The sequence below is a fragment of the Rutidosis leptorrhynchoides genome, chromosome 5 (assembly GCF_046630445.1).
Source record: "Rutidosis leptorrhynchoides isolate AG116_Rl617_1_P2 chromosome 5, CSIRO_AGI_Rlap_v1, whole genome shotgun sequence".
Lineage (NCBI taxonomy): Eukaryota > Viridiplantae > Streptophyta > Magnoliopsida > Asterales > Asteraceae > Rutidosis > Rutidosis leptorrhynchoides.
The window spans coordinates 348,414,393-348,436,365 of NC_092337.1; the positions used below are offsets into that span (position 1 = coordinate 348,414,393).

At 28.5% G+C, this 21,973-nt stretch overlaps 1 non-coding gene across 1 annotated transcript; it reads left to right on the forward strand.

Moving 5' to 3' along the window:
• Nucleotides 1-6,037: 6,037 nt before the first annotated feature.
• LOC139851223 (small nucleolar RNA R71) lies at nt 6,038-6,144 on the forward strand. The gene has a single exon (XR_011760578.1). It is a non-coding gene; the product is annotated as a small nucleolar RNA R71 (small nucleolar RNA).
• The last annotated feature ends 15,829 nt before the right edge of the window (nt 6,145-21,973 follow it).

A 21,973-nucleotide genomic window follows, 5' to 3' on the forward strand; every position in this document is an offset into this window, starting at 1 on the left:
ATTAGGGTTTTAATAAATAAATAATAATAATAATTACCCCGTAATTAATGCTGTTACCAGTCAACTCTGGCGTGTCAAACAGGTTCATGCGGTCGCATGGATGTTTGCCTTCAGGCTCATGCGATCGCATGGGCTAGGTTTCCAGGCCAGGAATTGGGCTTCAACAGTACCGGGCTGATTGATTTATATATATATTTTTTTTCTATTTCAATTTTCTGTTTTAATATTTATAAAAAGTATTTATATAAATTAAATAAAACTTATATTTTTACAAACAAAAAATAGAAACAGAAATATTTATAATTATATATTTTATCAAACTCTTAAAAATATAAATATATTGTTATTCTTTTTATGGTTTTTTTATTTTTAATAATTAAAACGTATTTTTACAAAAGCGTATTTTTACAAAAGTAAATTAAAAAGAAGTAAAGTCTTTTTTCAAATTTTTTTTATATATATATATAGCGTTTCGCTTCCAGCGTTTAAGCAAGTCCCCGGCAGCGACGCCAAAAATACTTGATGTGTGCGAGGTGGTGTACAAAATAGTTATATTTTTACTACAAAATACTATTAAATACGATACAATTTTACACAAGATATTTATTTATTTATAGAATGGATATACCTAAACCTTTCTACAACACTTATAGGCAGTGTACCTAATCGTACAGTAGTGTAGTTTTTAGTAAGTCCGGTTCGTCCTCAGGGAACTCGCCAAGTTTAACGCTATATTTTTTTAAACTTATAATTGTAAAAATACAAAAATATATATAAGTAGTATTATTATTATAAAAGGGGGTTTTTACCATTTAATTACCGGTTTATCGATTTTAAAACTTAAGTCGCAGTTAAAACCTAATGTAAAATATTAAAAATAAATATAACTTAATTTAAAGCGTAAAGTAAATGACAATAATTAAAATGCGATAAATAAAATAACGGTAAATAAAATTGCGATAATTAAAAGTGCAATAAAATAAAATTGCGATAATTAAAGAGTACGATAATTAAAAGTGCAATTAAATATGAAATAAAGAAAATTAAATATGAAATAAAGGAATTATGCTTATTTAAACTTCCGTAATCATGATGTTTGACGTGTTGTTTTTAGTTTAGTACCATGAGTTAATTGTTCTTTGTCCTGGATTATTCGATATGTCTATACGGATTTGTCCATAATAGTCCATCAGTCATAAATAAAAAGTGCGAGAGTCTTCGTCAAATTATCCTTATACCCGAAGTCAAATATTCCAACTAATTGGGTATTCGAATTGTAACAAGGTCTTAATATTTTGTTTAATGAATACACCAAGTTATCGACTGCGTGTAGTCCGAGGTTTTACTACTTTGTTAACAATTACACCAATTACCCTTGAATGTAATCCACCCCTATTTCAACAAGTCTATTAACTATTAATCCAGTTCCGTGTTCGGTAAAATGAACAATTATTGGTATTTATAGATATCCCGCCCACCGTACCCAGTCAAGCGTATGTGGTTATATATAAATACATCAAATTATAAGTCTATATATTAAATTAACGAGGTATCGTTTAGTTAATATAAAGCCCATTAATAGCCCATAGTCTAATTTCTACAAGTGTCGTTCTTTTATCCAAACCCCAATTATGGTCCAAAACCCAATTACCTAATTTTAATATTTAGTCCAACATCATGATTACTTCGGCATTAAATAAGCATAATATCAACTTAGCTACAAGACATTAATTTAAAAAGGTTGAACATAACTTACAATGATTAAAAATAGCGTAGCGTTACACGGACAGAATTTCGACTTACACCCTTACAACATTCGCTAACATACCCTTCTTTGCAGACGGTTTAATAAATAAATATAATATATAAATACTTTTAAGAATTATTTAAATATTATATTATATTTATGTGCATAGTTGACTTGTAATTTTTAGTCCGTTGCGTCGAGCGTTGAGAGTTGAATCTGGTCCCGGTTCCGATTTTTCGAACGCCCTTGCGTACAATTTAATATCTTGTACTTTGTATTTTGCGTCTTGTACTCTTGTAATTTTGAGACGTTTCTCATCAATAATTTGAACCTCTTTGATTGTACTTTGTACTTTTGAGCTTTTTGGTCGTTTGCGTCTTCAATTCGTCGAATCTGTCTTTTGTCTTCACCTTTTATTATTTAAACGAATATCACTTGTAAATAGAACAATTGCAACTAAAAGCTTGTCTTTCTTGAGGGATAATGCTATGAAATAAATGTTCGTTTTTAGCATTATCACCTGTCTTCGACCATGCTATGCAACCACCGTTCTTACGGTTGACACCCGATTTGGTTCAGGTGACCTAATGAATTCCGGTGAATTCTTAGGATTTTACGTTCAATGGTAATGAACGCATTGAAAATAGATTTTCAGAAAACAAATCGGTTTTAATTTTGATCAAAACATTTTCTCGTTCAAGCTCGAGTTTAGATATCATCGAATTCCATGAGTTTGTAATTCTCAATCTTTAAGGTCAATCTCAAGGATTGAGTAATATCAGGGTTAAAAGCTGATTTTTGATCTTTAAGGAGATTATCCTTTCTGGGGGTCTGATTCATTAGTCTTATCAAGCTAATTTGCACGGCGCCCTCCCCATTTTACGAGACAGATCCTCTCATGGTTAGGATAAATCTGACCACTTGGCGACCCTGTTTGATGTTGAGGTCTGTGGATTTCCTGCTGATTTTAGAGATGATTTTTCTAGATTTTTCGTCAACCTACAGCTGGTCTGGACGACAACTTCCTGACCTAAATCAAGAAGTGCGTGTCTTTTTCTAAAGACTTTACTTTATTTTAATGATGGAATTGATTCATAGTGTAGATCCATCTTTTCTTTCAAATGTATTACAGTAAATCGGGTAAAACTGATTAGTTTAGTCCAAAGCAAAAGTACCTGCAATAATTTGTACCAAATATGTGATATGTGTTTTAAAGAAATTGGTAAATTCTTCCCACACTTAGCTTTTATTTATTCTTTTCTTTGCCTTTTTATTCTCTTCTATTCCATTTTAAATGAATTCAAGCGTTTTGGGTTGTTTCTCCATTTATGTTCTCTCTGAGGTAATAATAATTTTGGCATTAACACCTAGTTTTATCGTTCATAAATATGTATAAACATGATTTTGAATTCATTTAGTTGAAAATTTTTCAAATTTTCACAAAATTTGGCAATTAAACTAAGTGTAAACCCGAGAGAATTTATAACCCTTCCCCACACTTGAGATCATGCAATGCCCTCATTTGCATGAAATCAGACTATAATTATAAATTCATGAGGGTGATTAGTGTAGAAAAGTGATTAAAAATACCGAGTTTGCAAACATATTATTTTATATCACATTTGATATTTTGCGTCTTGTCGTCAAAATTAGTAGCTTTTGCTGAACTTAATGTCAGTATTTGAAAATGCGATGTTTTTTCTTGTTTTGTACATAAGATAAACTACAAATATAATATATATATATATATATATATATATATATATATATATATATATATATATATATATATATATATATATATATATATATATATATATATATATATATATATATTTATTAAAACAATTTAAATGAATATTTTTTTTAAAAATTTTGTTTCCTTTTACTTTAGGTAGTTTCGGTATGTTTACCTAGTCCGTCCCTCGACAAATTTTAAAATTTGTCGTTTTTAAAGCGATTATTTTAAAAGCAAAGATTTTTGGGTTTTTTTTAATTTTTTTGGTATAAAATTAAAAATAATGATAACAAAATTTTTCGCTCCGCCCTCGGGTAAAGCAATTTCGGTTCCATGACCTAGTCTTCAACTTACGATGAATTTTAGAAATCATTTTTTAAACTTAATGAAATAAAGTAAATTTTGTTTTTAAATTCACATAAAACTTAAATTTAAAAAGCATATTAATTTCATACAAAACCTATAAAACAAAAATTCAGAATGGAGGGAGAAAACCAGTTCTTTAGTGTCTGCTAGTGGAAAAGACCAATCGGATTCCATTCTCGGAACTACACGAGAACAGAACAACTAACTCTAGACAGCATTATTTCTTAGAATATTTGAATCTCCCCCACACTTAAGTAGTTGTGGTGTCGAAATTGTGATTAACTTCATCGTTAATTTCTTTTGGACCATAATCAACTTGCATATATGTGACTTTTGCTTTAAGCCATTGGTCGGATTCTTGTGTAACTTCCACAAATTCAACTAGTTTCGCCTTTTCTTTAGGCGATAGATTGGATACTAATAGGTTACACAACTTAAAGTTCCCCTTGGTCCTAGCATCGCGAATCCATTTAATAAGTTTCTTCATTGAACTATTAATAACGGAGTCATTTAATTTTGTATCAACAATGGGGTTCTTTGTTATCAAGTTATCATTAGGTGTTACTTCATTTTCCCCACACTTAGGCGTTTTATTATTGCTAAGCACTACCGTTGGAGTTGGTAAAACAACATGGTTCTTACCAATCGTTTTTGTTGATTCAACGGTTTTGGTTGGTGGAGATTTAAACTTTCGACTCACAAAGGTGATCGATTTTTCATCATTACTAAGTGTCATTCTACCCTCTCTTACATCAAATAACGCCCCGGTGGACGCTAAGAATGGTCGACCCAAAATTAGAGGAATGTTTGGGTCCTCTTCTATGTCAATGACAATAAATTTGACTAGAAAGGTTAAATTACCCACTTGAACGGGTAGGTTGTCAGCAATTCCAACTGGGTGCCTAATGGTTTGATCAAAGAGTCGAACACTCATTTCTATTGGACTTAGCTCACCTACTCCTAATCTCTTATATAATGAAAGACGCATAACACTTACACTTGCACCTAAATCTGCTAGTGCATCATACATGACACAATCACTAAGTAGGCAAGGAATAATAAATTCACCCGGATCACCCAACCTAGGTGGAAGTTTTGATGGAACTGTCTTCACCGGGTTTATCTTTACGGTTTTTATTTCTTGCACTTTCTTATTCTTCTTCTTCTTTCTAGAGGTATCACAAACTTTAATACCTATTACTTGCTCATACTCAACTCCTTTTCTTGGAAGCGGGATGGGTGGTCTGTATGGTGCCACCACTGTCTTTACATACTCAGGTGGTGGTGGTGTTGTAACTTCTTCATTGTTACTCACATCGAAAACCTTCCCATCTTCTGATGCTGGTTTTTCAGAATTTGTTGAAACCGTATTAACATTCTCATTCTGAGGATTTACTTCAGTATTACTCGGTAGCTTTCCTTGTTCCCTCTCACTCATCATGCTAGCAAGAGTACCTACGTGTTTTTATAGATTTAAAATGGAAGCTTGTTGAGTTCTTAATGACTGATCAAACCTCTCATTTGTTTGGGTTTGAGATGAAATAAATTGTGTTTGAGATTCCATTAACTTTGCCATCATTTCTTCCAGATTTGACTTTTTCTCTTCGGTTTGTTGTGGTGGTTTATACAAGCCAGGTCTTTGTTGATTGAAAGTGTTGTTTTGAGTTGGTTGGTTATTCAGACCTTGTTGGTTGTACGAGTTATTGTTGGGTCTATTTGGATTGTAAAGAATGTTTTAATTTCGATTGAAGTTTGGCCTTGGCGGTTGATAATTATTTTGATAATTATTTTCCGGCCTTTGGTATATGTAGGAAACATTCTCACGTTGTTCCATCGTTTGTTCATTGTGACAATCTTTCATTAAGTGTGGTCCACCACATTGCTCACAACTGATTCGTATTGCGTGAATATCTTTATTCATCTTTTCCATTCGTCTCTCGAAAGCATCTATTTTTGCGAAAACGGAATCAAAGGCACGGCTAGAATCGGCTCTAGCCGCTTTAGATGAACGAAAGATATCTTTTTCCTGGTGCCACTCATGTGAGTGGGAGGCTGTGTTATCAATAATTTTATAAGCTTCAGTTGCGGTTTTCTTCATAATGGAACCACCAGCTGTGATGTCGATGTCTTTTCGTGTAGCAACGTTGACACCTTGGTAGAATATTTGCACTATTTGATAAGTGTCTAAACCGTGTTGAGGACATCCTCTCAACAACTTTTCGAATCTTGTCCACGCCTCATATAAAGTTTCATTTGGCTTTTGTGTGAATGTAACTATTTCTCCTTGAAGTCTCACGGCTTTAGATGCCGGAAAGAATTGTTTAAGAAAATTTTCAGCTAAGACATCCCATGTATCAATCGCCCCTTCAGGTAACGATTCTAACCAATCTTTGGCTTCTCCCTTTAATGTCCAGGGAAATAACATGAGATAGATCTATTCATCCTCAACTTCTCTGATTTTGAATAGAGTACAAATCATATTAAAGGTTCGAAGATGTTCGTTTGGATCTTCTTTTGACGTACCACTATATTGGCATTGATTAGTTTCCATGTGTAGGATTTGTCCTTTGATTTCATAATCTGGCGCATTAATATCTGGTTTAATAATGGCGTGACCTTGGCCCGTGCGTGTAGCTCTCATTCGATCTTCCATACTTAGAGGTTCCGTTACTTCCATAATTGAATTTGTTGTATCTGAATCACTAGAGGATTCTGATTTAATGGTTTGTGATTCAGGAGGAATGATTAGTGGTTTAGGATCTTGGAATTGTCCTTGAATATCCTCCGGGTTTTCAATTTTGAAGTCGGGTTCAAAAAATAGATTATCAGAAATTTGAATTGGAGTACTTGGTCGACTAGATAACGATTCTAAAGAAAAATCAACGGCGACAATATTGGCTATATGTCTTGACCGAGTTACAGGTGGTGAACGTATGAAAGGTGGTGAACGTTTTGCTCGGTGCATTCACTGAATATTCTATTAGTTATAAAAAATAAAAATTATATAAGTTATCAAATTAATAGACTTTTCTGATTTTGCCCACGTTTCAAATAGCCAATAGATGCAGCAGGTAGCCAGGACCCCTTAAATCGGAAGCCCACAACTCGCCACTAACAAATCCAACTATAACTACGAACCAGAAAATTTTGGATGTCTATCAATTTAACCGCTTAAAATAATTTTTTTTTTTTTCCTTTTGAAATTTTAGAGAAGAAATAGAAAATTCTATGTCCTAAAAACTAGAGCGTAGAAATGAGAAAGAAAAAGAGTGCGTCGAAAAATGTCGAAAAATAAAAATCGAAAAACAAATGTCGAAAATCAAATGTCGAAAAACAAACAGTCGAAAAATAAAAATAAGAAAATAAAGCGTCGAAACTTAGAATTCTAAAAATTAAAACTTACGTCTAAAGGTATTAAAGCTTAAAAGAAATTCTATATCCAAAACGGCAATAACTTAAAAAGTACTAAAATCTTAAAACGGCGTCGCAAAATTCTAAAGCACCTAAATCTTAGTCTAAAGAAAAAGCACTTAAGAGATTTTACGGCAAAGCCTAAAAATCTAGAGCTACTATGGCAAAATACTAAGTTTAAAACTAGTTACGAACGATAAATATACAAATTACGAAATAAACGATTAAAATATACAATTTATAAAAAGAAATAAAAAATAATAAAATTACTTATTTTTATAAAAATATTATTTTTATATTATTATTTTATAAAAGTATTAATTTATAATTTAATAAAACTAATTAAAACTAAAAATACAAAATTAATTAAAACTTAAACTAACTAATATTAAATGAAACCCTAACTATAATTAATTAATAATAATAAGAATTAAACAAACCCTAATCCGTACCAGCTATGTTTCAGACCTGTCAGACAGGGTCATGCGGTCACATGACTTTATAACTAAATGCTCATGCGATCGCATGAGGGTCAGGTTCAGTTCACATGCAGGTTCAAAATCGACAGGTTCAACGTATAATTTAATAATTTTTTTTTTACTTTTTTACTTTGTTTTCTGTTTTTAATTTAAATAAAATATTTATATAAATTAGATAAAACTTATATTTAAAAATTAAAATAAAAATACTTTATAATTTTATATATTTTAAACGAAATCTTAAAAATATTTATATTTTTATATTTTTATATTTTTATTATTTTTAACACTTATTATAAATACAAAATATTTTTATGAAATAAGAAATAATATATTTTTACATAAATATAGTTTTACTAAAATATAGCGTAAAAATATAGCGTTTCGCCGAGTTTCCCGGCAGCGGCGCCAAAAACTTGATGTGCGCAGAGGTGTATACGAAATAGTTATATTTTTATTACGAAATACTATTAAATACGATACAATTTTACACAAGTTATTTATTTATTTAAACAGTGGATATACCTAAACCTTGCTACAACATTTATAGGCAGTGTACCTAATCGTAGAGTAGTGTAGTTTTTAGTAAGTCCGGTTCGTTCCACAGGGAGACGGCTTATTGCGTACACTATATTTTTAAACAATTATATTTGTATATATAACTATATTTTTAAACAATTATATTTGTATATATATATATATATATATATATATATATATATATATATATATATGTATATATATTAGTAATATAGTAGTATTATTATTATTATTATAAAAAGGGGGTTTTACCGTTTAATGATCGGTTTGTCGATTTTAAATAAAGCGTAAAGATAAATAACGATAATATAAATGACAGAATTTAAATTGCGATAAAGTTAATTGCAGTAATTAAAATGACAGTAAATAAAGGTACGATGAAATATGAAATAAAAATATTATGCTTATTTAAACTTCCGTAATCATGATGTTTGACGTTTTGATTTTAATTAATTGTTACCCGGGTTAATTGTCCTTTGTCCTGGTTTATTTGATACCTATCTAGTTTTTGTCCATAATAGTCCATCGGTCATAATTATAAAATGCTCGTCAAATTAACCTTATTTCCGAAGTCAAATATTCCAACTAATTAGGGACTTGAACTGTAACAAGGTCTTAATACTTTGTTAATAATTACACCAGGTTATCGACTGCGTGTAATTCAAGGTTTTAATACTTTGTTAACAATTACACCAATTACCCCTGTATGTAATCCACCCCTGTTTTAATTAGTCCATGATACATTAATTTATTCACTTGGCCATAATGAATAATAAATTACTCAATCCAATTGATTAAATTAAATGATTGTAACAGATGTCGTATAAATGTCACTAAATAGGACATTCATAATCATTTAATAATTATTAGATTAACTAATTTAAAGATAGGTTCGACAGATTCCAACGAGTTGTCATTCGTTATTAGACAATACCCCACATCTATTAATAGTCCATAGTCCAATGTTCACAAGTGTCGGTCTTTTGTCCAAACCCAAATTATGGTACAAAATCCAATAACCCAATCTTAATTTTTAGTCCAACATCACGATTACTTCGGCTCAAATAAGCATAATAATAACTTAGTTACAAGACATTAATTTAAAAAGGAAGAACATAGCTTACAGTGATTATTTATCGCGTAGCGTTACCCGGACAGAGTTCCGACTTTAAAACCCGTAAAAAATTTCTTACAATAACCCAATTATTATTAATTTAAATTAAAATTATAATTAAAATATAAATATAAATATAAATTGAGAGATAAGAGACAGAAAAAATAGAAAAAGATGTCTTAAAACTCGCAGAAAACTGGCGAATTTATAGGATGTGGCCTGCTACAGTAACTCATGCGAGTGCATGGGGTTTTAGTGCAAAGCTCATGCACTCGCATGGGCTCATGCACTCGCATGGGTTTTATGCCAATTTCCCATGCGATCGCATGGCCGTCAGATCCAGCTCACATATTTTTTGTTTTCTTGTTTGTCGACATATTATTATATATATATATATATAATATATATATAATTTATATTAATTATATATATATATTATATTATATTCTTGTGCATAGTTGACTTGTAATTTTCGCTCCGTTGTCTCGTACATTTACGCCCGGTTTATGTCTCGGTTCCGGTTTCTCGAACGTCCTTTCGTACGCGTAGATATCTTGTATTTTGCGTTCCGCGGCTTGTACTCTTGTAATTTTTAGACGTTTCTCATCAATAAATGGAACTACTTGGATTGTATCTTGTACATTTGAGCTTTTTGGTCATTTGCGTCTTCAAATCGTCGTTTTCTTCTTTTGTCTTCGCACTTATTTATTTAAACGAATATTACATAAAAATAGAACAATTGCAACTAATAGCTTTACATATTGGGATGATATTGTGCCTAAATATATGTTCATTTGGAGCACTATCAGGTATACACTTTTATATTTTCATTATTATTATTATTATTATTATTATTATTATTATTATTATTATTATTATTATTATTATTATTATTATTGTTATTGTTATTATTATTATTATTATTATTATTATTACTATTACTATTACTATTATTAATGTTGTTATTACTATTATTAATTAGTATTATTACAAGTATTATAATTATCATAATAATTATTAGTATTATTATAGTTATTATTAATATTAGTTATTAGTTTTGGACTACTAGTTATTATTAATATTATTATTATTGATATAAGTATTAGTTATCATTTATAATTATAATTCCCAGTATGGTGATTATTATTATTATTATTATTATTATTACTAATATTATTACCATTAGTAGTATTAGTAAGTAATAAGATCGTTATTATTAAGTATTAGGTATAATTATCAAAAGTATTATTTTCGTTATCTTAGTTAGTAAACTTTTCATTTTTTTTTATTAAAAACTACTGTTATTAATATTATTAATATTATAAGTATTATTATTATTATTAATATTATTGTTATTATTATTATGAAAATGGTTATAACTTTAAGTGATAGGAACTATAGATATAGATTACAAAATTAATACGAAGTTTATGCTAAAACTTATTATTACTAACACTGTTATTATTATTACCAATATATGATTAAAATAAAGTATCATTATATTTAAAAATTATCAAAGTATCATTTTTATTAAAACTATCAATTTCACTAAGAGTAACATTATTATCATTACAATTATTACTATCATTATTAATATCATTCTTATCATTATTAGTAGTATTACAAGTAGATATTTTTTTTTACAATAATAATTAATAATACATATCATTATATCTTTATTATTATTAAAATGATATTAACTAAGCTATATATAAAAAATATCAATTAATATATAAATATATATATTTTGTTAGTTATACATAAACCTTAATATAAATTAGAATTATCAATATGTTATAATGAACATCAGTGATATAAAATATATAAAGTAAATATATTAAATGTATCCATATAACACATAATATAACAAGTATGATTAATAATAATATATATATAAACTTATTTGACTACGATTATGTGTATTAATATATATACAAATGATATAGGTTCGTGAATCCGATGCCAACCCTGCATTGTTCAATATCGTCATATGTATTTTTACTACAAAATACAGAATTGTGAGTTTCATTTGCTCACTTTTTAAATGCGATTGCAATATATATTTTTGGGACTGAGAATACATGCGCTTTTATAAATGCTTTACGAAATAGACACAAGTGATTGAAACTACATTATATGGTTGGATTATCAAACCGAATATGCCCCTTTTTAGCTTGGTAGCCTAAGAATTGGTGTTTATTATAATTGCCACCAATTGACGCGAATCCGAAAGATAGATCTATGGGCACTAACAAGCCCTAGTCAGAGAATTTAAACTGCTTTAGTACTTCAATTTATCTTGTTCGATGTGAGTCCCGGAATGATGGGGATATTCTATATGCATCATGTTAAGGTCGGTTACCAGGTGTCACCATATGAATGAATATTAATTCGCGAGTTACGCGTGTCAATATATGAAATCTTGTGGTCTATTAAAATGATGAAAATGAATGATTATGATAAACTAACGAACTCACCAACCTTTTGGTTGACACTTTAAAGCATGTTTATTCTCAGGTATGAAAGAAATCTTCCGCTGTGCATTTGCTCATATTAGAGATATTACTTGGAGTCATTCATGACATATTTCAAAAGACGTTGCATTCGAGTCGTCGAGTTCATCAAGATTATTATTAAGTCATTTATAGTTGGATATATTATGAAATGGTATGTATGCCGCCAACTTTCGATGTAATGAAAGTTTGTCTTTTAAAAACGAATGCAATGTTTGTAAAATGTATCATATAGAGGTCAAGTACCTCGCGATGTAACCAAATGTAATGTATTCGTCCAGATGGATTAGGACGGGTCGTCTCATGTGGTATCAGAGCGATGGTCTTAGCGAACCAGGTCTTGCATTAGTGTGTCTAACTGATAGTTGTTTAGATGCATTAGTGGGTCTGGACTTCGACCGTGTCTGCATGTCAAAAGTTTTGCTTATCATTTAGTGTCGAAAATTATTTGCTTATCATCCTTAAAGTCTAGACACGTCTTACTGCCTCTATTGCATAGACAGTATATAGATAAATTCATATCTTAGCGTATCTTTTATTGTTACCTTTACCTGACAGCTTTCGTAGATTCCTCTGTAACTTATGGGATTTTAGTATTATATATGCATATGTAAATTATGTATTGCAGGGTACTAATCTACATCCTATAATCTATTTCTTATTGAAAATCCTTCATCTGATTGTACGAGATGAATCCCTCAACCAGTTCGAGTCCCTCATATTCCGATAGCTATTCCGATAGTTATTTCGACAGCTATTCCGACATGGATTTCCACTCGAGCTCCGAAAGCAGTGTAACTGGAATGGATCAACCAATCAGTCATTACCAATTCTGAATGAATTGGGGATAGATTCTTAGCCTCCTCAATCATTGGAGACAAGAAGAAGGTGATCCCTTCCATCCACCACATTGCCCTCTTGGCGAGGAACCTGAAGCACTTACCGGTGAACCTATTCGAAACACCATTTTCAGCCACATTTCCAGAGTATCTCGCCACGATTATATACTATACCAAATTCTAGATCTTATTTATCTACTCGTCCTAACCGATAATCATCCTGGAGTAATGGAAGAAGTCAACGAGCTTCGCGCTCAAGTAGTGGCTTTGGAAAATATGGTGAAAAATGTACCAGCTTTAGCAACATCACCGGCATCAACAGTACCACCAATATCAGTACCGGCAGCACCAGTACCATCACCACCGCTAACAGCAACATCCGCATCACACGTCTCGACATCACAATCTATACCTCAAACATCAACATCATACGCACCATAGATACCAAGGAGTACCAACAACAATGAACGATGAAGTATTGATCCATAACTTCATTGAAGAAATATTCTGCGAAGAATATGTGGTTCCTAATAGATTTAGAGATTACTTATTCTAGCTCAAACCGAAAACCAAATGAGTTTAATATCATATTAACTCATTAAATCCATGATTACACCTGAAGAAAGTATATATGTATATATGTTTTCATAAAGATTGTCATTAAAAATTCTTTTGTACAAAATGTTAATGGTGAAAATATTTTAACGGGTAGGTAATACCCGAGGAATATTAGATTTCACATTAATAAGTTACACTGTACATTCTTCGAATCTGATTCAACAGTCATTTACTATCATGCTTACATCCACAGATATATGAATCCGTTCACCACAAGTAACCATTTTCATTCAATTTCATATTTTGATTTTGACTTACCAGAACCCAACAAGTGGCATAATGAAGAAAAATATTGGACAAAATAAAATTTGTTAGAAACAAACAAATTAACTATGAGAAAAAAAATTTGTTAAGAATCCACGCTAACTGTTCCTAACTAACTATTCCTAGCTAACTGATTACATTTTATTTATCGCAATTTATTTATCGCAATTTATATTCTCGCAATTTTATTTATCGTCGTTTAATTTCTTTTATTTATTTTACGCACTTTATTTATCGTCATTTAAATACTGTTATTTACGCATTTTAAATATCAGGACACGTATACAAGGTTTTGACATATCATATCGACGCATCTATATATATTATTTGGAATAACCATAGACACTCTATATGCAGTAATGCTTGAGTTAGCTAGACAGGGTTGAGGTTGATTCTATAATAATATATATGCTTTGAGTTGTGATCGAGTCTGAGACATGTATACAATGTTTCACGATACATATTAATTAATTCGAATATAATATATTAAACAATATATGAATTATTGAACTGCTAACTGTGGACTATCAACTGGGGACTACTATCATTGGACAATTAAAATGAATTAAAATATTGATTATAACATATGAAACTAAACATTTCTTTAAGTTTGGCACTTGATCTCATCTTAAACCTCAATTGTATCTTGAAGATTTCAATCTGCATACAAACCTTTCATAATTCTTGAAAACACCTCAATCGAGATGAGGATTCAACCACGCGTTATCTATGAAAGGGAGAACTTATGCATATGGGTATGCACCTGGAAAACTCTTGGAACCTAAGTAGAAGTTATGATTCCTTGGCGTTCTTATTACCAAAAATAATTTTTCAATCCCTCTCCAAATTAGCCAATTTTGTCATAGCTCCAGCAAATCAACTTCGACTTTTCGTTCGAAACAACCTTATTATAACTTTGATATATATGCGTGCTCTTTTATTGTACCAGAGAACCTTTTATATTCCACCATATTACCATCAACGTTTAATCATCTAAAAACACAATTCTCTTGAAACCATCTCGGATTGATAACCGATGATTCAGGTATGGTAGCATTAAATGCAGAGGAAACAGCAAAATTATAGATGGTCTAAACGGCCAAAAGTTTGATAATAAAGAATGGAATGTTGGGAATGCTCGATAGAAAATTTGGTACTGAAAAACAGATTGTGCTAACTATGAAGGAGACCAAGGACAAATACAAGGACCAAACCCTATATTCAAAGAATTCAGGTAATTCTGGATCCGATGAAATCTTTAGAGAATATCCTGCTCCGAAGTCATGTTAAAATCTTGCAAAAAATTTTTCCTTATCAATTTTCGAACTTAGAAATTCCAAAACATCATCATAAATATCTTCGATACTTCTGAAGATATTTTCATAAATATTCTTGTCCGAAATTATATACCTCTTCGTGCTATCTGTAATACATTATATTGGAAATTTCTATAAAATCTAAGTATAAACTATGAATGAATTCTGAAGCAGTGTTGGGAACTGAAGCATGAGTTCGTATAATATAATGATACTTGATCAATGTGATTATATTACAGTAAGTCATGCTGAATTTCTAATGGGACGTGATGATTCACAGATCATAACGTCATCATGTGCCATGTTACATAACTTTTTCATTCTGCTTAACTTCTGAACATATAAAGAAAGTATATTCTTGATAATTCTATTCTCAGTGATTCAAGTAATTTGACAAATCAAATCGTGCGATTACGTTCTTTCTTGTTTAGAACATTAAGTTCATTCGAAGTTCCATACTTACAAATTCTGGACCGTTACTCGCTTTATTATAGGTCGAGAAGATAATAAAAAGGCAAAGAGCTCCAAAATATAAGAGAAAATATAAAGCCCAATATCAACACGGAGGTTACAAAACGTGGATATTAATACGAATAGCAATATAAAGACATAGTAGAATTAAGAATAGTATCACCCCAAGGTAATAGTAGAAGTAAACAGATTTTTCTGATGGAAGATTGAAAAGAAGGATGACAGAAATGATAATTAGAAAAATATCAAGGATTAGAACGGAATTAAGCATTTTCACAATCTTTTGGATGTATGAACTAAGAAAGAAAGTATAGGAATGGTGAGAATAATGGAACGGAAGAGCTTAATTTATAATGGAAATATCAGACAGAGTAATCGAGGCAGATCACCGTATTTAATTAAAGAGATTTTAATTTCCTTATTTACTGAAGAATCATATCTTATTTAGATCACGAAGATATTCTTTTAAATCCCTTGAATTCCAGAATTCAACCAAGACAACGTCAAAAGTCAAGATCCACCTTATTTTCTAAAATCAACCGTGACTACGTTACCGGTTAAGACGAACCTGCATTTATTCATTTTACACTTTTGCGATAGCTTCACTTATACTCTCCTCGTAATCGAATTGTTTTATCTATATTACTCACTGATGATAAAACTCAAATTTCTAACTCGTATGCGTCATGAAAACATACTTATTGTCAGCCATGATGATCCCAATCAAATTTCGGGACGAAATTTCTTTAACGGGTAGGTACTGTGACGACCCGAAAATTTCCGACCAAATTTAAACTTAATCTTTATATGTTTCTGACACGATAAGAAAAGTCTGTAATGTTGAAATCTTAAAAAACTTTGAACTGTGTTTAATATATTCATCTGACCTTGACTACTCCCGACGCTTCACGAACAAATGTTTGTAAATATATATGTATATATATATATGTATATATATATATATATATATATATATATATATATATATATATATATATATATATAAATTCTATGCATAAGTAATACTATAAATATTATAATATGCATATATAATTAATAAATATTAAAGATTTAAAATATTATGTAATAAGTAAATATGATACAATTAATAAATTGTAAAAGTAATTACAAGTAAAAATATATTTATTAATATTATTATTACTCACATTCGGATTAAATATAAATGTTATTATTAACATTATTGTTATCATTATTAGTAACATAGTTATTAGTAAAACTATAAATTTAAATATTGTTAGGATTAGTAAAAGTATTCTTATTAACTTAATTACTAAAATGATCATTTTATTAAAAATTGTTATTATCATTATTCTTATTAGTATCATTATGATAATAATATCATTAATATTATTACTATCCAATATAAGTTATTACATAATATAAATTATAAACAATAACATGTAATATTAATATATTAAAAATTTATACAATAATAATATTACTCTCATTACTATAAGAAGTATTAGTAGTGATATATATAGAGATGAAGTGTGATAAATTTAAATTATTATAATATTATCATTATTATTAACAATATTATTGTTATAAAACTTATAGATATTATTATTATCAATAATATAATTATTATTACCATTACATTACTATAAAGTGTTATTATTATTATTTATAATATTAAGAAGTATTATTATTATAGTTATATTTAATAACTAATGAGACTAAATATAATACATATATGTATACAGGTATATATATAAATAGATATATTTAAATACAGTGTATATATAAATATACATATAAAAATATATATAGAATTACAAGTTATAATGTAATTGATATGTTATTATTATTACATTCATTATTATTAATATGTATATTAATATTAGCATTAAAATTAGTATCATTATTATTATTATTACTAAAAATCATCATTTTTTATTTATTTATTTACTTATATCATTATCTTTACTATTATTATTATTATTCTTATTATCTTTATCAATATTATTATTATTATTATTATTATTAATATTACTATGAACATTATTACTAATAGTTATTCTTATCAATATTATTATCATTTATTATTATTAATATTAATGGAATTATTATTATTAATATTAATATAATTATATTTATTTATTATTAAAAATAATTTGACAGCTATTATATAATTGAATCCGTTGTGTATCACTATCAATCTTTATTTAATTCTTATTCTTGTCTGATTTTGTATATATCGAAATTAGATTGATGATTGTAACGAGTTACACATCCTTATCTATTTTTCTTTATTTTCTTGTTCTCTTCTCTCTCGCTTGAATGGAATGTTGACAGCTTCCAAATTATATAAGAAATCGATTAGTTTGTGTCTGAGAAAAATTCATTTAACTTTCTATCACCAATATTCAAGGATAACTGGTACCAGTTTATTCGAACGAAGCAAAACAGATTTTTTTACTTTTCTGTTCGATACCTCTGTGTTTTCACTTTTTATCAAAAACTCGATTTAGCATCAATCTTAAAAATCTAAAAATGCAGTTAGGTTAGGATTCATTTAGTTAATATTTCTGCAAAATTTCGTATTCTAATTCTTGTTATGTAATCTGAATTTTCGAGTCAAAGGTCAATGTGAAAAAGTCAAACGATTTGTTCATAAGATAATTCGAGTTCGTCTTTGAGTTTATGGAACAATTGATGATTTCTAAAGTTTGTATACATGATTTTCAAACTATTTTGTGTAGAAAGTTCTATTTAAAACGTTCTTAAAAATCGAATTCAATTTTTTTTCTTTATAACAGCGACAGCAGCAGCTGAGTCTGTTTCAATTTTTTTTTATTATTTTTTTTCAATTAGTTCAAGATCATCATAGGATGATTATAATTAGTTGTAAGTCCTAAATTAATATAGTAATTCGCGGTTAGGACTTTGAGTGTTGCTGAGTCGATTAATAAAAGAAGAAGAAGAATAAGCAGTTAATCGGGTTATATTTATTCAAGGGGGTTATAAATCAGGAAAACAAAATAGTTCAGCTGGTTATGAGGTGATTCCGGTGAGCGAGAGGTCTCAGGTTCGAGCCCCGTCTTGGGCAATTTGTTTTAGAAAAGCTTTCATAAGGGTATACACTTTTATATTTTCATTATTATTATTATTATTATTATTATTATTAGTATTGTTATTGTTATTATTATTATTATTATTATTATTATTATTATTATTATTATTATTATTATTATTATTATTATTATTACTATTAGAATTACTATTATTAATGTTGTTATTACTATTATTAATTGTGAGATGATATTTCCAAATGCAATTTTGATAGATCCACAACTCTTTGAACATATCTCCCTAAAATACCCTCAAATAAATTCTAACATAAAACTTGTATAACACATCATTTAAGGACATTGCAGTAAACTTAAGTGGATTTATCAAAAATGAATTTGGAAATATCAGTTCCCTTATTAATTAGTGTTATTACAAGTATTATAATTATCATAATTATTATTAGTATTATTATAGTTATTATTAATATTAGTTATGGACTACTAGTTATTATTAATATTATTATAATTGATATAAGTATTAGTTATCATTTATAATTATAATTCGAAGTATGGTGATTATTATTATTATTATTATTATTATTATTATTATTATTATTATTATTATTATTATTATTACTAATATTATTACCATTAGTAGTATTAGTAAGTAATATTGTTATCAAAATTATCATTAGTAATAAGATCGTTATTATTAAGTATTATGTATAATTATCAAAAGTATTATTTTCGTTATCTTAGTTAGTAAACTTTTCATTTTTTTTTATTAAAAACTACTGTTATTAATATTATTATTATTATAAGTATTATTATTATTATTATTATTAATATTATTGTTATTATTATTATGAAAATGGTTATAACTTTAAGTGATAGGAACTATAGAAATAGATTACAAAATTAACACGAAGTTTATGCTAAAACTTATTATTGCTAACACTGTTATTATTATTACCCATATATGATTAAAATAAAGTATCATTATATTTAAAAATTATCAAAGTATCATTTTTATTAAAACTATCAATTTCACTAAGAGTAACATTATTATCATTACAATTATTACTATCATTATTAATATCATTCTTATCATTATTAGTAGTATTACAAGTAGATAATTTTTTTTTACAATAATAATAATTAATAATACATATCATTATATCTTTATTATTATTAAAATGATATTAACTAAGTTATATATAAAAGATATCAATTAATATATAAATATATATATTTTGTTAGTTATACATAAACCTTAATATAAATTAGAATTATCAATATGTTATAATGAACATCAGTGATATAAAATATATAAAGTAAATATATTAAATGTATCCAAATAACACATAATATAACAAGTATGATTAATAATAATAATAATATATATAAACTTATTTGACTACGATTATGTGTATTAATATATATACAAATGATACAGGTTCGTGAATCCGAGGCCAACCCTGCATTGTTCAATATCGTCATATGTATTTTTACTACAAAATACAAAATTGTGAGTTTCATTTGCTCCCTTTTTAAATGCGATTGCAATATATATTTTTGGAACTGAGAATACATGCGCTTTTATAAATGCTTTACGAAATAGACACAAATGATCGAAACTACATTCTATGGTTGGATTATCAAACCGAATATGCCCCTTTTTAGCTTGGTAGCCTAAGAATTGGTGTTTATTATAATTGCCACCAATTGACTCGAATCCTAAAGATAGATCTATGGGCACTAACAAGCCACAGTCAGAGAATTTGAACTGCTTTAGTACTTCGAGTTATCATGTCCGATGTGAGTCCCGAAATGATGGGGATATTCTATATGCATCCTGTTAAGGTTGGTTACCAGGTGTTCACCATACGAATGAATTTTAATTCGCGAGTTACGCGTGTCAATATATGAAATCTTGTGGTCTATTAAAATGATGAAAATGAATGATTATGATAAACTAATAAACTCCCCAACCTTTTGGTTGACACTTTAAGCATGTTTATTCTCGGGTATGAAAGAAATCTTCCGCTGTGCATTTGCTCATATTAGAGATATTACTTGGAGTCATTCATGACATATTTCAAAAGACGTTGCATTCGAGTCGTCGAGTTCATCAAGATTATTATTAAGTCATTTATAGTTGGATATATTATGAAATGGTATGCATGCCGTCAACTTTCGATGTAATGAAAGTTTGTCTTTTAAAAACGAATGCAATGTTTGTAAAATGTATCATATAGAGGTCAAGTACCTCACGATGTAACCAAATGTAATGTATTCGTTCAGATTGATTAGGACGGATCGTCTCAATATGGGCAACATCGGGACATATAAAATGAAAAAAATAAGTTAAATAATTAAGTTTACCGGTTCAGCAGGTAACCCGTAACAAAATGTTAACATTGGTACATTTTTTATAAGTTTGTAGGCGACAGTAGGACGGAAATGAGTTTGTGGGCGACATCGGTACATTTGTGTAAGTTTGTAGCCTATTTTTGGCTTTAACCCTACAAGAGGGTGTTGTTTGTATATGGGTTTTTTTGAATTAGGGAAATGAATAAGATGCTTTGAAGATGGATACTAAATGCAAGTTCAAAATTTACGAAGATAGGATTTTTGTTAGTTGGCATTCTATTGTAAATATTTTTTTTTATCTTTTTTTTCATAAGTTTGGTAGTAGTTGTTTAAGTTTTGGATGTGCATTAAAATCTCTAGGTAGGCCTTCAAAAATTTGAAACGTTTTTCGTTTGTAATTTTCTTTTGCCGGGGATTTGGCCTCTTTATCAAGAAAAAAAAATACAAATTTCTAAACCCTTTAAACCATCATTTCTAAACCCTAATTTCTAAACCTTTAAAAAAACTCCAATTAAAACATTACTCATGATGCATCTCTTATTTATTTCTTCGAACGTTTTCCCGCAAAATTAATAACATCACAACGCGTCTTTTTTAAATGTTTATAATTTCATGTATATTTGAAAAAAAAAACAATACGGAGTACAAAATATTATCTAAACTAGTGAAATGGCCAGTGAAATCACGGGTTTATTTAAGTGAAACAGTTTAATGATATGTTTTAAGTATTAAGTGAACGTAAATGCTAAAGTTATTTGGTTTAATGACCCATGGAACCACAGAGTCCGACTAAAAAACTCGTCAGCTGAACATTTCATCAAACACCTAAAATGCGTATTAAACAATCCACATCCAATCATAAGAGATAATATTGGTTGTCATTTTATTTTAAAAGTGTAAATTAAAATATAAATTTAGAATTGGTTTCCTTCTGCCTAGCTTTTATACCTTATCGTAATCAATTCAAAATAATTAACTAAAATAATTAAAAAAATTTAATGATTAAAATAATTATTAATAATATTTAATAATAATTATTAATCTTAATTCAAAATTATTTAGATTAATGACATCACCCACCATGCTTGCCTTTTTCTTTTTGATTTTTTCTTAACAAAGGAATTAGCCTAATAATGACATCATCATGTTAAA